The following is a 20,052-nucleotide window of genomic DNA, read 5'->3' as shown; positions in this document are numbered from 1 at the left end:
AACAGAAAACTTATCCTATCGCAGGCATAAAATAAATGTATTTTTCATTGACTTGAATTTCCTTTAATCATCTCTAAAAGGAAGGTGCAGAATGAACACTACCAAAAGGATAAAATCTCCTCTTAATGATTACATATTTACTAAAAGAATGTTGGTAACTAAAGAGCTTCATAAGGCTCATGTTAAGAGTAAAGAAGGTACACTATTACAGCTAAGGCAGTAAGGTTATTCTACCTGTCAATTGTAATGTGATCCTACTAGTCATCTCCCTTTCTCAGAGAGACAGGACATATGTATGCATGTATATATTTGACCCTTGAATAACACAGGGGTTAGAGGCACTGATCCCCAGGTACAGTCGAAAATCCATGTACAACTTAACAGTCAGCCCTCCAAATCCTAGGTTAACCACAGATCATGTAGTTCTTTAGTACGTATTTATCGGAAAAAAATCTGCATATAAGTGGACCTTCAATGTGAAGTTCATATCTGCATTGTTCAAGGTTCAACTGTATACATATAGTCATGGGACATAGAACAGTGCAGGTTATAATTTGTAGCCACTAAGCAAAAATTTTAAGATATTTTAAGAAATTTTGAGGATTTTAAGAAATTATGAAGCATAGATTTTTATATGCACTGAGAGACAAGAACTATGCCGACTATGAGGTATATATGAATATGAAAGAAACTAGAACTTTGGCACTCTTTCAAAAAATTCTGCTCATAGTTTATTCATTCAACCAACAAATATGTATCAGTAAAGTACTATATGACACAGCAATCTGCAACTCACATTCCCTACCTTTCAGGCAAGAAAATAAGCAACTATAATACAAAATGATGGTGCTGAGTAGAAGTAATCAACACTTCAGAGTGTAGTTACTCTCAACAGATGTGTGCCTTCTGCAGGTTGAAACTTTGGTTGAAGTACATATTATATGTCAATTCAGATTTTTGGCATCATACAAATTTCTGAGGAAACATTCTATAGCATCACTTTTTTAATCAGGAAATATTCACTAGATAAGTTTTTGGCCCCATAATTTTCTAACAGTACACAATGCATTACATTTACACCCATGATTCATGGAATAAAATACACAAATATTTAAAAAGAGACCACTTACAGTAAAAAGCCTCCAGTAATGGGCAATTTCTTCAATATTTCTTGCAGGTTTAAATAAAAAATAATTCCTCCATTCATACCAATCCACTGTCAGTGACCCATCAGTATACATACTGTATGATAAAACAAAGAATATGCTCAAATACAAATTACGAGTCATAAATTTTAAAAAGCATTATCAAAATGACATAATCTCAAAGTCAGAAAATTGGGGATATAGCTGAGCTCCGCCCATTGTTACTTTTGTGACGCAGAGAGTGCATCTTACATCTCTAAACTTCAGTTCATATAGGAATAATTCCTACAACACAGAGCTATTAGAGTATTAAATGTGATTATATGCACAAAGGCCTTGTAAATTATAAAGAACTAACAAGCTGTAAGTCAGAATTACGGCATCCCCATCTTCTAGTATTTCTCCTTTAAACATTTCCCCTTCTTCCCATTTGTACCTTCATCTTGTAACTTCCCTAGCAATCAGAATGATGGCTGACAATTACCCTTTTTAGTTATAGATCTTAAAGGACAATTTTCACTTTTATGGATATCAAATATCTCATATCAAAAATATCATAAGAAACCCAAATATCCATGGAAATATAATTTTCATTAATATGAAATAATAGTAATCAAACCAATTTTTAGAATTTTAAAGAATTTTAAGAATTCTCATCAGGGAATTTCTCAAATCCTTGAATGAAATTAAGAATGTGAAGAAAGATAATGAAATATATTGCTTTGAAATGTGAGCTTCCCAAAATTTCAAGTTATTCATACTTGTCTCAGGTAGCTCCCTTTCTCATTTTCCTCAGTGACTATTGCTAATTTTCATACATCTCCTCAAGCCACCAAATCAATTTTTGACACTTACTCTCGGGCCATGTTGCCCCCCATTTCCCCCTGAAACATGAGTGTTTAAGCATTCTCATCCTAAAATAAAATCTCTTAACCCCACCTTCCGCACTATCACCCCCTATCTCTCTCTGTCTTTGAAGTAACACTCTTTAAAGAGTTGTCTACCTTCTGTCTCCAATTTCTCCTCATTTTCTCTTGAACCCACTCCCATCAGGTTCTCACCACTATTACCCCACCAATAGCCTTCACAGCACTAAATCAGTGGTCCATTCTCTATCTTCATCTTCTTTAGCCTATCAGCAGCATTTGACAAGATAGTTGTCTTCTCCTTGAAATATTTTCTTCACTTGTCTTCCAGAACAGAGTATTCTCCTAGCCCTCCTCCTTTCTCTCTGGCTGCTCTTTCTCTGTCTCCTTTACTGGTTTCCCCTCATCTCCCCTGCCTCTAAACATCAGACAATACCAAGACTCAGTGTACCATACTCTCTCCTTGGTTATCTTTTCCAGTCTCATGGCTTTAAATACCATCTATAGGCCCATGACTCCCAAATCCCTTGCCTGAGTTTTCCTCTGAACTCCGGATCCCTATTTCAAGTTGCCCACTTCACATTCCTACTTTGATGTCTGGTTAGCATTTGAAACTTAACAAGAACAAACCTGAACTCTGATAGCTACCCCATTCCAAATCTGCTTTTCTCACAGTTTTACCCCTCTCAATACATGGCAACTCCATTCTTCTAGATGCTCAAGCCAAAAATCTTGACATTATCCTTGACTACTCTCTTTTACACCCCGCTCACAACCCAGCAGTAAATCCTATCAGTATTTCAAAATACATCCAGAATCCAATCGCTACATACCTCCTCCGTCCTGGTACGAGCCACTCTCAAATGTCTGTATTATTGCCTAGCTGTCCTCCCTGCTCTCACCCTTGTTCCCTACAAACTATTCTCAACACGTCAGCCAGAATGAGACTGCTAAAATCTAAGTTAGATCATATCACACTCTGTTTAAAACCATCCAATGACTTATCAGAGGAAAAGCTAAAGTCCTTATAATTTCCCACAAGATCATATGTGATCTGATTCCTGTTAACTCTTAGAATTCATCTCCTACCACCTTCTTCCTCATTCACTCTATTCCAAACACACTGGCCTCCTCTCAACGTCCTAACCTTGTCAGATACACTGCCTTCCTGGGGACTTTGCTCATGCTGTTTCCTTTGCCTAGACTGCTCTTCCCCCAAAGATCATCGTGACTCCTTCCTCACTTCTTCAGATCTCTACGCAAATGTCACCTTCAAGACCTTCCCAACTCACCATATCTAAAACTGCAGCCTCCCTACCACTCACATACCCATACTGTTTTCCTCCCCTGCATTATTTTTCCACTTATCACCATCTAACATAATTTGTTTATCTAGCTTACTGTTTTCTCCTCTTGTTATCATGAGTTCCACAGAGCAGGACTTTTTGCCTGTTTCCTTCAATACTACATCCCTAGCACCCAGATGAAGGTCAGGCACTCGATAAGTATTTGTAGAATGAATGAATAAATTTCTCCCTACCCACTTTTATCCTTACTTCCTATGTTCTAGACTCTGAGAATGAAATGTTGACTCCTATTCAAGGACCCTCTCCCTCTCTCGAGCTATTGGTCCCATTCCCTCTCAATCACTAATCTCCTTTCCCTACAACATATCCAGCATCTCTCTCTCTCTGCCTCTGATGGCTACTTCTCCACAAATCTCTCCTATCCTTCAAAAAATAATAAAAATAAAATTTAAAGAGACTTGTTTAGTTGTCTTCTCCTTCTTATCTAAACTTCCCAAATCAGTAAACCACATTCATAGTACCCACATCCTCATTTCCCATTCATTCAATAGCCTTATGCAATCTGACTTAACCCTTTACCACCCTACTGAAACTGCTTTCTCTGAGATGCCCAGAAATCTCCCAAATGAGTAGATCCAGTGGATTTTTTCAATATTTATGTTACTGGTCCTTTCTTTTAAACTTGTTACTTTCCACCCTTGGCTTTTGTGACAACATTAAATATCAGAAAACATGTATTGATCTGTTAGTGTGTTCCAGACACTGTGCTAGGGATTGACTATAAAATAATGGATAATATACTTTGGTCCCTGTCTTCATGAAGCTTACAGTCTAGTGGGAACAGACTGTAAAGTTGTTGTAAAAGCAAATACCAGCAAAATCAAGAAAGTTTCAGAGGTTAGAGTCACATCTAAACTAACACCTACAGAATAAGTAGGAGATATTCAAGTGAAGGAGCTGGGATGGGTCTCCCAGACAGAGAGAAAAGTTTATACAAGGATTGGAGGAATGAGAAACCATGGTTTTGAGGTTTTTTTTTTTAAAGACTGAAAGAAGCTCAGTTGGCCTGGAGCACATAATGGAAGGAGAGTTCAAGATGATGAGGCTCGAGAGGTAGGCCAGACCATGTGGACCCCTGTAGACCATGGAAAGGAGCCAGTGTTCCACCTTAACCCTTGGAATAGCATCAAGTATTAATATGGATATGAAATTCTAAATGAAGTGATAGCAAATCAAATTCATCTATATACTTAGAAGAGCAACAAAAACCATGTTTCTATGAATAAATCCAACAAAAGTTACATAAGACCTTTATAGAGAATATATAAAACTTTATTAAAAGACATTAAAGAGAATCTAAAAAATGAAGACATATATAATATTCATGGAACAGAAAATATAACATCATAAATACTTCTTCCCCAAATTAATCTATAAATTAAATACAATTGCAATCAAAATTCCAAAAGGGGTATGTGAGTGTGTGTATGCACATGTGCATATTTGTAGATGTATCCAAATAAGCTGATTCTAAAACTCATATGGAAGAGCAAAGGTCCAAGAATAGCATCGACATTATTGAAGATGAAGAAAGTAAAACCAGATATCAAGATGTTTTCCAAGGTGATAGCAATTAAAACATGTGGTAATGATGCACAATAGACAACAACCAATGTAATAGAATAAAGAGACCAGAAACACATCCATATACAGATGGAAGTTGAATATATGACAGAGGTAAGCATTTCAAATTGTAGGAAAAGGATGAGACCAGTCAATAAATGGTGATAAAACAACTGACCATATAGAAAAATATGAAACCGGACACCTAATTTCATAACATACACAAACGTCAATTACAGATGAATTAAAGAAAGAAATGTAAAATACAAAATTTTTAAAATAAGATATAGATTAGCATTTTTATATCCCAGGGTAAGGAAGAACTTTCAAGATGTTAAAAGCATATCCATAAAAGATGGACAAATATGTCTACATTAAAATTTAAATTTTCTGCACAATGACAAAAAAACTAAAACTGAATTTAGAATAAGCAAAAAGCTGGGGAAAAACATTGCAGTGCATATAACCAACATAGGATTAACATCCAGAATTTAGAAAGAATACCTACAAGCCATTAAGAAAAAGATGACCAATTCAAGCTGAAAAGTAGTCAAAAGCCATAACATAGGTAATTCGCATAACATAGGTAATTCATATCCAAATGGCCAACAAATATATGAAAAAATATTCAGACTCACTCATAATGAGGAATATAAGTAAATTAAATCAAACTATATTAAAACAACAGGACCATATTTCTGACCCATGGGTTTGGAAAATATGTAAATAGTAGAAGACTACAGTATCAAGTAACAGGAAGGAAATACACTTCTAATAGAATACTAAATTGGTACGACCACTTTGGAGAACAATTTGGAATATGTAATTAAAGTTAAATGTCTGCACGTCCTACAGTCAAGCAACTTCACTGCAAATAATATACAAGGAGATGTATACAAGACTATTCATTCCAGCATTTTTTGTACTAGCAACAAAACAAATTTTTTTTAAAAACCTACATTCTCTCATCATCAGGAGAATTCATAGATAAATTGAATTATATTCATTAAATAGAAGCTGTACACTGACTAAAATTATTGAACTACAGCTATATGCATCAACATCAACAAATCTTAAAAATAGAAGGTTTGGAAAAATTTTTTAAATATGCAGTACGCCACCACTTAAATAATGTCTTAAAACATGAGCAACAATATCATATTTTAAGAATACGTCTGTAGTAAAATATACACAGAGATAAAAATTTGTATGGGAATGATAAATTCAGGATAGTAGTTACTTCTGGCAGAAGAGAAGGAAATGGGTTTAAAGACACTGAAAACTTCAGTTGTTTGTAATGTTTTATTTATTTGAAAAAATCTGAACCAAATGTGACAAACTTAAATATGACAAACCCAGTGATGGTATGGGTGTTTGTAATATAATTCTCTTTATTGGTCTGTATGTTTTCTTGAATAAAATAGTTCATAACAAGTTAGCTTTATCCCAGGAATGTCTAATGTCAGAAAACCTACTACTATCATACATTATATAAATAGGTCAAGTGAAAAAAAGCAGTATAGTTTGATAAAATTCAGCTCTCTTTCCTGATAGAAGATACTTTTCTTCAATGTTTTCCTGTGTGTTCCTATCATAGCTTTTGCCACGCTGCAACTGCACTCCCCTCAGCCCCGTACACTCTGCAAGGGTGGGCACCAGGACCATCCTGTTTACCACTTAATCCTCACTGGCTACTAGATGCCTGGCAAAAAGCATCAATCAATATCTGATTGATAGGTAACTTGATTGATTGGATGATTGATGGATTGACTAACAGTACAAAGTATATAATCTTACAAAAAAACAACAGATACATGCATAAGTATAAAACAGATATAAAATTTTATCAATGGGTTAATATTAATGTATGAATGTAGCTTCACCACCATTGCTACATGGATTATGGTGACCTTGGGCAAGTTACTTAACTTCACTATTCAACAATTTCCTTATCTGTGAAATTAGGAAAATAATAAACTTTGTCTCTAAAGTCTTGTGAGAATTAAAGGATATAATATATGTGAAGTACTTATAAGGGTGCTAGCAAACAGATGATTATGGGCTATTATTCATGTTTCCATAAAGTTTCCATAGTTGTCATTTTCATAATGAAAAAGGTTTTTGTTTTGTTTTTTTGGCTGCCCAGCATGCAGGATCGTAGTTCCCCAACCAGGGATCGAACCCACGTCCCCTGCAGTGGAAGCACGGAGTCTTAATCACTGGACCACCAGGGACGTCCCAATAAAGGTTTTAAAGTAAATAAAACTTAATTTTAAAACGTATATACATATGTAAGAGCTGACCTTCCAAGAATCTTCAATGCCTCTTTTTCAGAAATATGTATACCTATTAAGTTGAGAGTATTGATAATTTCTGAAGTATCAATCACTCCTTTAAAAGAATATAGAAAATAAGCATCAACTGGAAGGTCTGAAAAGATGCAGAGGCAAATAGTCAAGCAGTATTCAGCGCATTATCACAACATTCCATAAAGCAGCAAAATCCCAATTATTTCTTCTACTTGCCAAGATAAAAAGAAAAGACTGGAAAGCCCATATAATATTTCCTGTATCAATAAAATATTTACCCTCCAATATTGCTCAAGTCAGTCATTCTTGCCTCTTTCCTTTCCTTCACTCTGCACATTCAACCACCAGATGTGGTCTGTTCTGTGCCTAAATATCTCCCAAATCATTTATTCCCATCACCACAGTCCCATCATGGCTCAGATGCCAGTCCATGCTCCACACAAATATGCTGGTGTCATTACATCCCTACTGAAAACTCTTCAGAAGCTTCCCACCTCATTCCCCCTTAGGATCAAGTGCAGAAACCTTCACAGACCCCCAAGGCCCTCCATGATTCTGCCTGTGCCAGCCTCCCAGCCTCATCTCTGACACTTCCCCTTGCTCTCACTTCAGCCTCACTGGTCTTCCTCTAGTTCTTCGGACATGATCTGCTCCTCTGAGGTGACCACAGCCTCCCAACAAGCTATTCCCTCTGCCTGGAACACGTTTCCCAACCCTTCACTTAGCTAACTTTTACTGATCTTTCCAGATTCAGCTTCACCACCATTGCTACATGGAGCTTCATGTAAAAACCTTATCAAAATGTTAAATATTTCTCAGATCCTTAACTAAAAAGCATATTATTCAAAGGGTATAACGTTTTTGTTGGTGGTTTCATTTTTGAAAGATAGTATGTAAATAAAAACTACATCATTTAAAAATATTCCTTAGAGGTAATCACAATAAAACAAATGACAGAATTAAGTAAATGAGTTTTTAATAACCTTTCAGGGAAACCAAACACTTAATAATAAACTTTTACTAAAACATAGTTAAGTTTTGGATAAAATTACTAACTGTATAAAAACAAACTTTCATTATTTGTGTCCAAACTCTTAAAAGTCAACTTCATTTTTATCTCATTATCTTTAAGGTACTGCATAAATGTGCCAAGGTCCAGCAGATTATGCTTGTTAATATCAGCAGATTTTAAATTTATCTCTGAGGGGGAAAAATGATATTAGAGACAGATTCAGACAAGATAGATTACAAATTACAGTGTTTAAACATTAGTGTATTTATCACTTGTAAATTAGATAGTCTGCCATAAATTACTACTGCCTTAGTTTTAGAGTAAAATTTCTAATACTGAAAACATAGACTCTGAGTATTAGAATTTTAGAGAACTTTAGCAATTGACTAGTCTTCTCTTCTACTCAACAGTCACGCATTTATTCATTCATTCAACAAATATGTAAGGAACTGTTCTAAATGCTTGAGAAACAGAAATGAATCAGCTATAGCCCCAGACCTTGAGAAGCTTACAGGCTAATAGGGAGGACGCCAAAACCACTGTGATAGAAAATGTTCAAGGATCAGTGAGTAACAAAAATGTGAGCGCTCTGAAAGAGGGACGGAGATGAAGGAAATCTTCATAGAAGGGACTTGAATATTTTGAAAATGAATAGCAAAAGGTGAGCAAACAAAGAAACAAGGGTATGAGAAATGTAGCAGAGACTACCAGCTGTCCACCGAAATTCCTCATCACCTTGTAGGGACACACAGCTGGACTACATTTCCCGCCTCCCTTGCAGTTAAGCATGGTCGTGTGACCAAGATCTCACCAACAAAATATGAGTGAAAGTAATGTGTACCACTTCTAGACCTAGTTAATAAAATCCTCTCACATGTAATCCTGCATGCTCATTCCTTTCACAGCTGAATGCAGATGATGATGAGACCCTTGAGGAGGATAAAGCCACAAGAGAGAAAGGACCTGGATCCCTGAATAACTGCAAGGTGGAGAACTGCCCCACCAACCTCAACACCCACCAAGAAATCATGAAGAGCTTTCAATACCATGCTAAGAAGTCTGGACATTTCCCATCGACATTGTCAGTCCCTGAAGAACTTTAAGGAGGGTTATGAAATAATCATGATATACGTTTAGATATGTCATATGGTGGCAGTGTGGAAGAAGAAATGGTGAGAGGTAAAGGCAGGAAGACTGGTTGTAAGACTGTTACAGTAACTTAGGTGAGACATGGTAGAGGCCAGGGCTTACCCGAAGCAATGGGTATAGAGGGAAGGGAACTGGTTATGAGATATATTAAGGAATTACACAGGACCCTGTGATTAACTGGATGTTGGGGTAAAACAAAGGAGCCATCTGGAATGACTTGGTAGTGGAACACTTATCCAAGACATTGATCATAGAGGGAAGCAGAGAGCCTCAGGAGCTGGGAATAGCTATCAATTTGTGAGTCACCCACTAAGATGATAGTTTAGAGCCTTGAAAAGTAATCTTGGGGCTCACCCACATTTGAGAGGTAAGCCAAAAAAGAGTCATAAAGGGATCTGAAAAGCAGCAGTGGGAGAGCTGAGATCAAGTGCCCAAAGGGGAGATATGGGGGACCTCATCAGTGTTCCATACTGCAGAAAGGCCAAAAACCAAATAACTGGAAAGAGCCCTCTGAGTGCGGCAATGCAGAAGTCTTTAGTGACCTTTCACAGAGGGGAAGAATGGAGGCAGAAGCCTCACGTCAGACAGACAACCGAAGAGTGAGAAGAGTCAAGGTAGAAAGGGCAGACTTAACTCCATCAAAGACCTTGACTGCACAGGAAGGAGACTGATAGGACAATATCTAGATGGGGACGCGGTGTGGGGAGCCAACAGGAGAACCACTGCGATTAGAGAGGAGAAGTTTGAAAATACAGGACAAAGAAAGGGAATAGTAGAAGTTGTACTTTTCCACTTTAAAGGAGATGAGAGGACGAAAGGACAGAAATGTAAGTGGAAAAACCAACTTTGAAAAGGACAAAAAACACCTCTCTCCCTGAGACTGGAGGAAAGAAAGTGAGCATGAGTATAAATAAAGGTAAGATTATAGTTGATGTATTAAATTTACTGAGGCTGCCTTAAGCTCCGTAAACAATTTTAAGCATTTTTCATTTATTTGGTCATTAGTCATCATTACGATCCTATGAGACTAATATTATCCTTATATTACAGCTTAGGACACATTATGAGAGGGCCAGAAATCTGAGGGAGTTCATGACAGTTCACCTCTATTTAGTCAGTGAAGTAAAGGGCATGGTCAGCTACTGGAAGGCAGGAGCAAGGACCTTGTGGCTGGGATAAGCAGGGTTTCTCAACACCAACACTACTGACATTTGAGACCAGATATTTCTTTGCTATGCTATGCATTGTTGAATGTTTAGCATCCTCCCTGGCCTGCACTCACTACATCCTTCACATCATACACACACATCCCCCACTGTCACAGCCATCACAAATATCAAATGTCTCTGAGGGACAAAAACACCCCTGGTTGAGAACCACTGGGATAAATAGAAGATAAAACTGACAGGCTGATAAAGCAGAAGACCCAGCTCTTTACTGAGAACAGAGATGGAATAATAAGATTCTGGAGCTGCCTTCTGAAGGAAAGCCTAATTTCATCAGTTCCTTTGCTAATTCTGTATAATGCAAAGCAAGTGCAAGAAAAAGCCTTGGACACACAGAATCCAGTGAAATCAATACATGTTATATATAATTAAGACTGGCATCTGCGGTTGGGTAGGCCTCAGGAAACAAACCATCAATTTCCATCACATTGGAAATAGCATTATCCTACCTCCCATTTCTCTGACATACACTTTATAAATCCTAAGAAATATGGACTGAACATTACATGTTACTGTGCTAACTGTACGGTTTTTCTGGATTCAGTGTTCTGTACCCTCACATCCATCATTCAGTTCAAGCCTGCCAGATGGAAACTTATTAAATACTATTTTCTCTTAGTGAATTTAATTCAGTCATCTCACAAGGAAAAGATTTCTACAAAACCTGGTGTCCCCGTCCCCTTTTCAAACACACATGCACACATGTTCCCATGCTGCTGATGAAGCTGATAGTCCCTCAGAGCAGCTTTAAGTAAAACAAACACTTTTTTTTTACTCTACTGGGTCAGTTGGTTAAATGTACAGCTGTGGAAACGAGGATCCTCTGAAAATACAATAGTGAGTATTGATATTGTCATGCGTTAAGCTTAAGGATAACTCTACACTACAGTGTAGGGTATAATGTTATGGCGTAGTATAGCGATTTCTACAGTGTTAGGTTAAACTGAAACTACGTGGTTGTAATTAGTGTGTTAGTATCAGAGCATCTCCCTCTCCCTGCATCGGGAGTAGCAAGTGCACACGCTGGAAAGCCCCAAAAGGGCTCAGCCGTGAGCACTCGCCCTGCAGTGCCAGCCACATTTCCCAAGCGATGGGATGCCCTTGGGGAGAGCTCAGCTGGAGCTATCAAGACAGACCCTTGAGGTTTCCAAGAGGGGAAAACGAATTTAGGCCCAGGCCTAGGCAGTCGGCTCACTGCGGGGGTTTCGTTAAGACTGCAGGAACGCCAAGCAGGCCTTCTACGTTTCGACGGCTTGGACCCCATTTTTAGGCAAGATGGGAAAGTCTTCTATATGTTTCACCGTAGCAGCTCACTAATAGGACACAAACGTGTGGAAAGTGCTCCAACAGCGCGGCAACTCTGAGTGAAGCAGCTCACACGGAAAGAACGTCTGAGCCTCTAAGAGTGCTCAAAGGGCTGAAGGGGTCTTCTCCGCCCCCACCCCCATATCACCCCAGTAGGGCCTCCAGCCTCGCACTCTCCCTGCGGCGTGAACGCACCGCGGACCACCTCCCCGTCCTGGCTGGGAGGGATGCCCATAGCTTCCAGTCCTTTCTGCAGTTCGACGATGTCCACCATTCCGTCCCCGTGGCGGTCCAGCTTCTGGAAGAGCTCTTCAAAAAGGCTATCGGATTCGTTTTTCTGGCCAGCCACGGTGGGCAGCAGGAAGCCCCCTATGCCGCGCAGCATGGTCACGCAGTGCCAAGGGACCCCGAAAAGTGGGAAAGCCCTAGCCGCAGGCCGAGCCGCTAGGGAGCCTCCGCGGGAGCGGCTGCTGCCAGCAGGCAGCGTAGCAGCTGCCCCTGGAACGCGCGGTCCTATGCCTCTGGCTTCGGTGCCAGCGGGCGAGGAACACCCCCTTCATCGACAACAACGCTGGTTCCGGATTTGCTTCTGCCAGTCTTGGCTGGGGGCTCCTTGGAACCACCTTCTTCTTTTTTTTTTTTTTTTTTTATGGTTAACGTTTGGCTGGGAATTCCCATACAGAACAGTCTTAATTCAAAGTCCAAAGTGGCTGAGGGTAGTCCCATTGTTGTGAATTTTTAGGGGAGACTTTTTTCAGTTTTGTGCTCAGAGCCAAGGCTGGTGTAGATCAGCCTCCATGAAGCTGCCCTGGGCCAGTTCTCTCTCCTCCTCTTACTAGGCCAAAGCTTCATCTCCTATTTTCGTGATTTGTTGAAATCCAAACCCCTTAGTAACAAAGGGAGACAATATTAGGACTTCTTTTTATATTTATAAAAGTAAGGGAAAAAATAAGCTTTCTAATATTTAACATGAATTGACAACTGCACATATATACAATATTTAAATAAGTGTACCCGAAATGAGGGTGGATGAACAAAGAAATTTACTCTTGTGTAATGGAAGTGATCACCTGGTCAGTGGGTCAGTGAACTAGTTGAAAAATTGGTGAGAAAATCAGCAGCAGTTAAGGAAAGCCACCAGAAGCACTGCTCAAACCAAACTGACCAGTCACAGCAGTGGAACAATGGAGACCAGCAATGAACACAGACAGGAGACCAGCTGACACCAAAGGGCGTGCTCTAACAATCTGCTCAGGCAGGTTGTTCCTCAGTCCCAATGCTGCAGAAGTCACAAGTAAGCCACATCCCTCCCTCAGACCCCTGGATGCTCTCTTAGGAAGAGAATTAGTGAGCAGTTAGTGAGCAAAAGGAAGTAAGTACTATCTAAAGGGGCTAATTCTAAGTTTAAGCTTTAAAACTAATTAGATATTGGCTTCACTTTTTTCCCCTAATATCTAACAGGTGGGGCTCAGGAGAAAGCCCTGTTTAGGCAAATAAAGTACACTTTCTCTACATATCTGAATTTAATACGAGCTGCGATTTAGGAGCCTTGGTCCCATTAGTATTCTTCTAGACCCATGTTTTGAAGTCCTCTCTCAGCACACTGATACTGCTGATTGTTTCTTTATGATCTCTACTGATGTGGGGCAACAAAACTGCAGTTGAAAGCCAACACCTTAGGATGACAAAGCAGAGGATGGAAAGAATCCAAATTCTTTCCTAAGAATTTGCATCCTAAGCCGGTGAACCACTTCTGGAATCAGCTTCCGCTGAACCTCTTTGGACAGTTGACAAACTAAACCTCTGTTATTTAAGCCACTTGTTGTTGGATAGTCTGTCCCAGCTGAAAGTATCATAACTTATAGAAAAATCATAACTCGTGTAATAATTACAAACTAGCGGGAGTGAGATTCTCTGTATCACTCTCAGTTTCTAATTATTCTATGAGAACATAACAGAGACCCTAATATATATACATATCAGAGAATGAGGGAAGGCATCCTGAGGTTAGGAGATATTAAATCTAAGACCTGAAAGATAAGTAGGAGTTGGCCAGTGACGACTGAGGAAAACAGCATTCTTTGCGCTTTTAACATTGCTGAGAAGAAAAAGAATTCGAAAAGTTCAAAGAACTAAAGGAAGGCTACTGTTACTGGAGAATAATGAACAACAGAAAGAGTGGCATAAACAGATTAAAAACACAGGCCATGTTAAAAATCCTGCCTTTTATCCCAAGGGCAATATAGAGCTGTATTAGTCAGGATAAATTACGTTATGCTGTGATAACAACTCCAGAATCTCAGTGACCCACAGGGTAAATACCTCATTTGTACAAATACCCGTTGTAAGTCAGCTGTGGGCTCTACTCCTAGGATGTTGTCCTTACTCTGGGTCCGAAGCAGCTACTATCTGGAACATAACTGGTAGCCATGGCAAAGAGAAAAGGGAAAATGGAGAAGCATGCTATGACTCTTGAACTTCTACTTACAGGTGACATATTCAATTTCTGTGTACATTTCACTGGCCAAAGCAAATGACATGCTCTCCTGACTTCAAGTCCTCCTGCAGGGAAGGATGCTGAATATTGGTGAACAATATTACACTCTAACCCAAGAACTATCTCAGAATTTTGGTCAACAGAATAAACATGATTTAATTCACAATGTAAAATATTCCTCTAGGGAGTTCCCCGATGGCTAGTGGTTAGGATTCAGGGCTTTCACTACAGTGGCCCAGGTTCAATCTCTGGTCTGGGAACTGAGATCCCACAAGCCACGTGGCACAGCCAAAAAAAAAAAAAAACAAGAATCCCTCTAGGTGCTGTGTGGAGAACAAGAAATAAGGGAAGAGTCAGTGAAATGAGATCAGTCAAGAGACTCGGAGCTGTCAGCTTGAGCTATGGTGGTGGCAGTGGCGAAGGAGAGAAGCAGACAGATCATGATATATTTTAACGGTAGAATTGAATGAACTTTGGGAATGACTGGATGAAGGAGAGAAAGATCCTGCTATAGACTGAATGTTTGTGTCCCCCAAAATTTCATATGACATGCTAACCCCCAAAGTGATGGTATTAGGAGGTGATTAGGTCATGAAAGGAAGCCTCATGAATGGGATTAGTGCCCTTATAAAAAAGATTCCAAAGAGCTCCCTGGCTTCTTCCTCCTTGTGAGGACACAGCAAGAAGACAGCATCTATGAGCCAGGAAGGGGGCCCTCATCAGACACTGAATCTGCCAGTGCCTTGATCTTAGATTTCCCAGCCTCCAGATTGTAATAAATTTCTGTGGTTTATAAGACACCCAGTCTACGGTATTCTGTTATAGCAGCACTCTCGGATTGAGACAGTACCAAAAATAACTTTTAGGTTTCTGGTATGAGACACCATGTAGATGGGATTGCCGATCTCTGAGGTGGAGGAGATTGTTTGGGGATAAGATCAAGAGTTCAATTTTAGACATGTTAAGTTTAAGATGCCTGTGAATAAAGCAAGTGGCAAAATTGCATGCACAGCTCAGGAAAGAGGTCCAGGCTAGAAATATAAATCTGCAAGTCATTGGCATACAGGTAGCTTTTAAAGCTACAGGAAAGGAGAACATCACTTAGAAAGCATGGAGTAAGAAGAAGGCCCTAGACCAAGCTCTGGAAAACTCTAAAACATAGATGTCAAATGCAGGCAACAGAGCCAGCATGGCATAGTGGTACAAAGCTCAGGCTCAAATTCAAGCTGCCAGCGTTTGAATCATCTGGAGCAAGTTACATAATTTCTCTGAGCCTCAGTTTCCTCATCAGTACCAGTTCTGTCTCAACAGTCTGTTGTAAGGATTAAGTAGAAAAAAATACTTAATACATGGCCTAACACATTAAAGAGCACTTTATAAATGATAGTTGTTTTTATTTTTATTTTTATTAAAGGAGACTGAGAAAGAGCCTTCAGAGAAGTAGGGGAAAACAGGCAAGTGTTAAAGAAACCATAAGAAGAGGCTGTTTTTAGAAAAAGAGAGCTGCCAAAAGTGTCAAAGTCTACTGAAAAACTGAGTAAAATTAAAAGCTGGGACTGAAAATTGTCTTTTGGATTTGGCAAGAAACGCGCCAGCATTTTTAGTGACTTGGTGAGGAAGAAACCAGATTGGGGAGAGTTAAAGATTAAATGGATGTCCACCTCATACTATGCACAAAAATAAATTCCAGGTGAAGTAGATATAAAAGTAAAATGTGGGGCTTCCCTGGTGGCGCAGTGGTTGAGAGTCCGCCTGCCGATGCAGGGGACACGGGTTCGTGCCCCAGTCTGGGAAGATGCCACATGCCGTGGAGCGGCTGGGCCCGTGAGCCATGGCCGCTGAGCCTGCGCGTCCGGAGCCTGTGCTCCGCAGCGGGAGAGGCCACAACAGTGAGAGGCCCGCGTATCGCAAAAAAAAAAAAAGCAAAATGTGAAACCTTAAAATGTTACGAAGAAAATCTGGAAGAATATCTTTGTGATCTCAGTGTAGAAAAGGAGTTCCAAAACAAGACAGAAAAAGCATAAACCGTAAAGCACAAATGTGATGAAATTTAAAACATCTATGCATCAGAACTCATCACTTAAAAGGTGAAAAAGATGAGTTACAGATGGAAAGAAAATACAAGCTTATAAACAACAAAAATAACATTCAGAATATGTAAGGAATCCTGTAAATCAATAAGAAAAAGACAACCTAATAAATGGACAAATAATATGAACAGGGATCTCACCAGGACCTACAATCTATTAATATTTTCACTTTGTCAGTGTCATCACCTCACCATGTTATTTCTCTCTTTACTTCCACTTAGATTCCACAATCCATCACCTCAATCAATACCTTTCATATCCCTTTAAATTTCTGGTCCCTTTTTCTTTGCCTAATTCATTTGGGAAAACCATAACCTTGAGTAAATTCAACTCCATGTTCTCTGAAGCTTCACCCCTATCTATGGCTGACTACAGCTGTAGATGCCCTTCCTACAATGCAATAAAAAAAAAAAAGTACAAATTCTGTTAAGAGTTTGGAGATACAATGGTGGAAAGATGAAGGGGGTCCAGGCTCTTTGAAGGATGGCTTCCAGTTCTTCAATGAATGAATGAAGAAATGGTGAAAATGAGGATGTTAAGATATGAGGGAGAGAGGGTCAGAAAAAGAGGATGTGAGGGTCAGAAGTTTGAAGAGATAGAAGAAGGGATAGCATAATTGTTATAGAGAGTGGGAAGGCTATGTTACAAGAGAAACTGGGTCAGATTTGGGGGCATTTTGGGTACCAATTTGTAGCCATGAATTTATGGAATATCATTTGTGAAACTTACTGTGCATATCATGAAGCCCAGACCTGGGCACCAGTCTCGTTATAGTTGTAACAGACCTAGCGCATTACATCAGCACCTTTGTTCAGAACTACTAATATACCAACCTCCACTCTGCCATGCCATGGAGTTTATTCTAGTCTACTCTCCCAAAGGCTCTGCACCTATTCATTCCACTTAATATACACAGCTTATTCATGCTTATGCATGATGGAGCAGTAAGACAAAAGAAGCCAGGATCCTGGAGCCTTCATATCAGCCCTGGACTACCTATATTTATGTGAAACAGAAATAAACTCAGCCCTTCAGCCATCATAATTTCAGCCCTTCTGCCCCACAGCTGATCCTAATTCTAACCAAAAAAATCCTCAATTAATAATACACAACTAATCAGAATAACAGGTAACCAGAAAAATCACAATCTAAATGACAATGAACATAGGTTTAAAACTGTTAAAATATATTGAAATTAAAATAACTTTAGCATTTTAAATGAAATCAATGTGTTGCAAAAATGTTTTACTAATTTTATGTAAATCTATGTAATAATGATATTTATGAAACAAACTTATAAAATAACGATATATGAAGGTTGCTATAACTGCACAAATTGCCTCAACATACCAGTTATCCAACATTTACTGAGTGTATATACTATGCTAAGCAGTATGCTAACTACTAGGAATATGAAGATAAATGAAAGAGTCTCTGACTTCCCTTGAGGAGCTTACAGACTAATGATAGAGACATAAACAGATGATATTTGATATACTTAGTTTCAATATATTTTTTTAAATTAATGAACAGATTTTGTAGATTTAGCAATAAACAAAAATTTTGTTTTGTCTTTTAAGAAGAGATCCACTTTGGAGTGGGGGAGAAAGCTAAATGTAATTTGGCTCGCTGACCAATAGAGGGTGATAGAACATCAGAATGACAGCTTAAGAATGCCTTTATGGACCAGGTTGTAGGCATTTTTCTATAATTTATTCAATTAATACCATTTCCCAGACTCGTTGACATATTTCGCTATGAACATACAAAGCAAATAAATTCACTCTGAATAAAATACATTTATGATTTGGAAAAAGTACAGTGAAATAAATAACAAATTTCACTTATTCATGTTTCAGTTTTCATTCTTTTTTAAACTTTTTTCTTCTGTGTCCTACAATATCATGAAAGCTTATCAACTGAAGAAATACATTGTATCAGGTTTTTTTTCTCATAAGTATTGCAAATATAGTTTATCTGTCTTAGTATCTTTCCAAGAATGGTCAAGTTAATGAAACCCAATGCAATGGGAACACCGAGCCAGCTGTGGCTGTTGACAGAAGACAAATGATAAAAATCTTTAGGACTTCCCTGGTGGCGCAGTGGTTAAGAATCCTCCTGCCAATGCCAATGCAGGGGACACGGGTTCGAGCCCTGGTCCGGGAAGATCCCACATGCCGCGGAGCAACTAAGCCTGTGTGCCTCAACTACTGAGCCCGCGCACTAGAGCCCACGAGCCACAACTACTGAGCCCACGTGCCCCAACTACTGAAGACTGTGTGGTTACAGCTCGTGCTCCACAAGAGAAGCCACTGCAATGAGAAGCCCACGTACTGCAACGAAGATCAGCCCCCACTCACCGCAACTAGAGAAAGCCCGCACACAGCAACAAAGACCCAATGCAGCCAAAAATAAAAAATAAACCTTTATATTATCTGTGAGTAATATTTTTTTTAATTTATTTTATTTATTTTATCTTCCCAGACCTGGGCTCAAACCCGTGTCCCCTGCATTGACAGGCAGATTCTTAACCACTGCACCACCAGGGAAGCCCCTGTGAGTAATATTTTAAAGCATGAAATTTGATTCCCCTCATTTAAGTCAGTTTCTTTGGCTATGATTCATATATTAATGAGATTGAAACTTTTCAAAACTCAACTATAGTAAAGCATTTTATGTTAAATCAGTGTGTTTTCTACCAAAACAAAGATTTCTTCATCAGAATGTGTTTTGTTTAAAATTATTGTGGAAGTGTCTCTCTTGTTTGGATTATTATAAAATTTGATTCTCCCTTTTGAAGGATACCAGTTGGCAAAATTATTTATGGAGCACCCATTAGCTGCTCAATTTATGTGCCAGAACAAATTAACAAATTACCAAAAACTGAGTGGCTTAAAGAACAGAAATTCACTCTCTCACAATTCAGGAGACCAGAAGTCTGAAATCAAGGTGTAAACAAGGTTGGCTTCCTCTGGAGGCTCTGAGGAAAAATCCTTTCCCTGCCTCTCTCCTAGTTTCTGGAGGTTGCCAGCAGTCCTTTGCTTGTAGCTATATTGCTCCAATGTCTGCCTCCACCTTCACATGACCTTCTCCTCTGCGTGTCTCTGTGTCTTCACATGGCCTTCTTATAAAGATACCAGTCATCGGATTTAGGGCCCGCCCTAATCAACTATGACCTCATCTTAAATAAGTACATCTGCAAAGACCCTACTCCCAATTAGATCACATTCTGAGATTCTGAGTAGACATGAATTTGGGGGGGCACTATTCAACCCAGTACAAGTAGTAACGCTATCTTGTATATCTGCAAACAAGTCTTAAAAGAGAAAAAAATAATATGGTTTTCTGTTACGGCAATAATATGGAAACTGAATATACTATATTCAAAATAGACATATCTCAAAATCCACTCAACCGAATCTTTTAATTTTATTTTTATTATTTTTTACTTTTACTTTATTTTCATGTTCATGTATTTATACCTTGTCTTGTTCTGTAATGGTTTTGAGCTGCCTTATAATAA

Source organism: Grampus griseus (assembly GCF_964374135.1).
Source record: "Grampus griseus genome assembly, chromosome: 1".
Classification (NCBI taxonomy): Eukaryota; Metazoa; Chordata; class Mammalia; order Artiodactyla; family Delphinidae; genus Grampus; species Grampus griseus.
Note: the sequence above shows the minus strand (reverse complement) of the source record.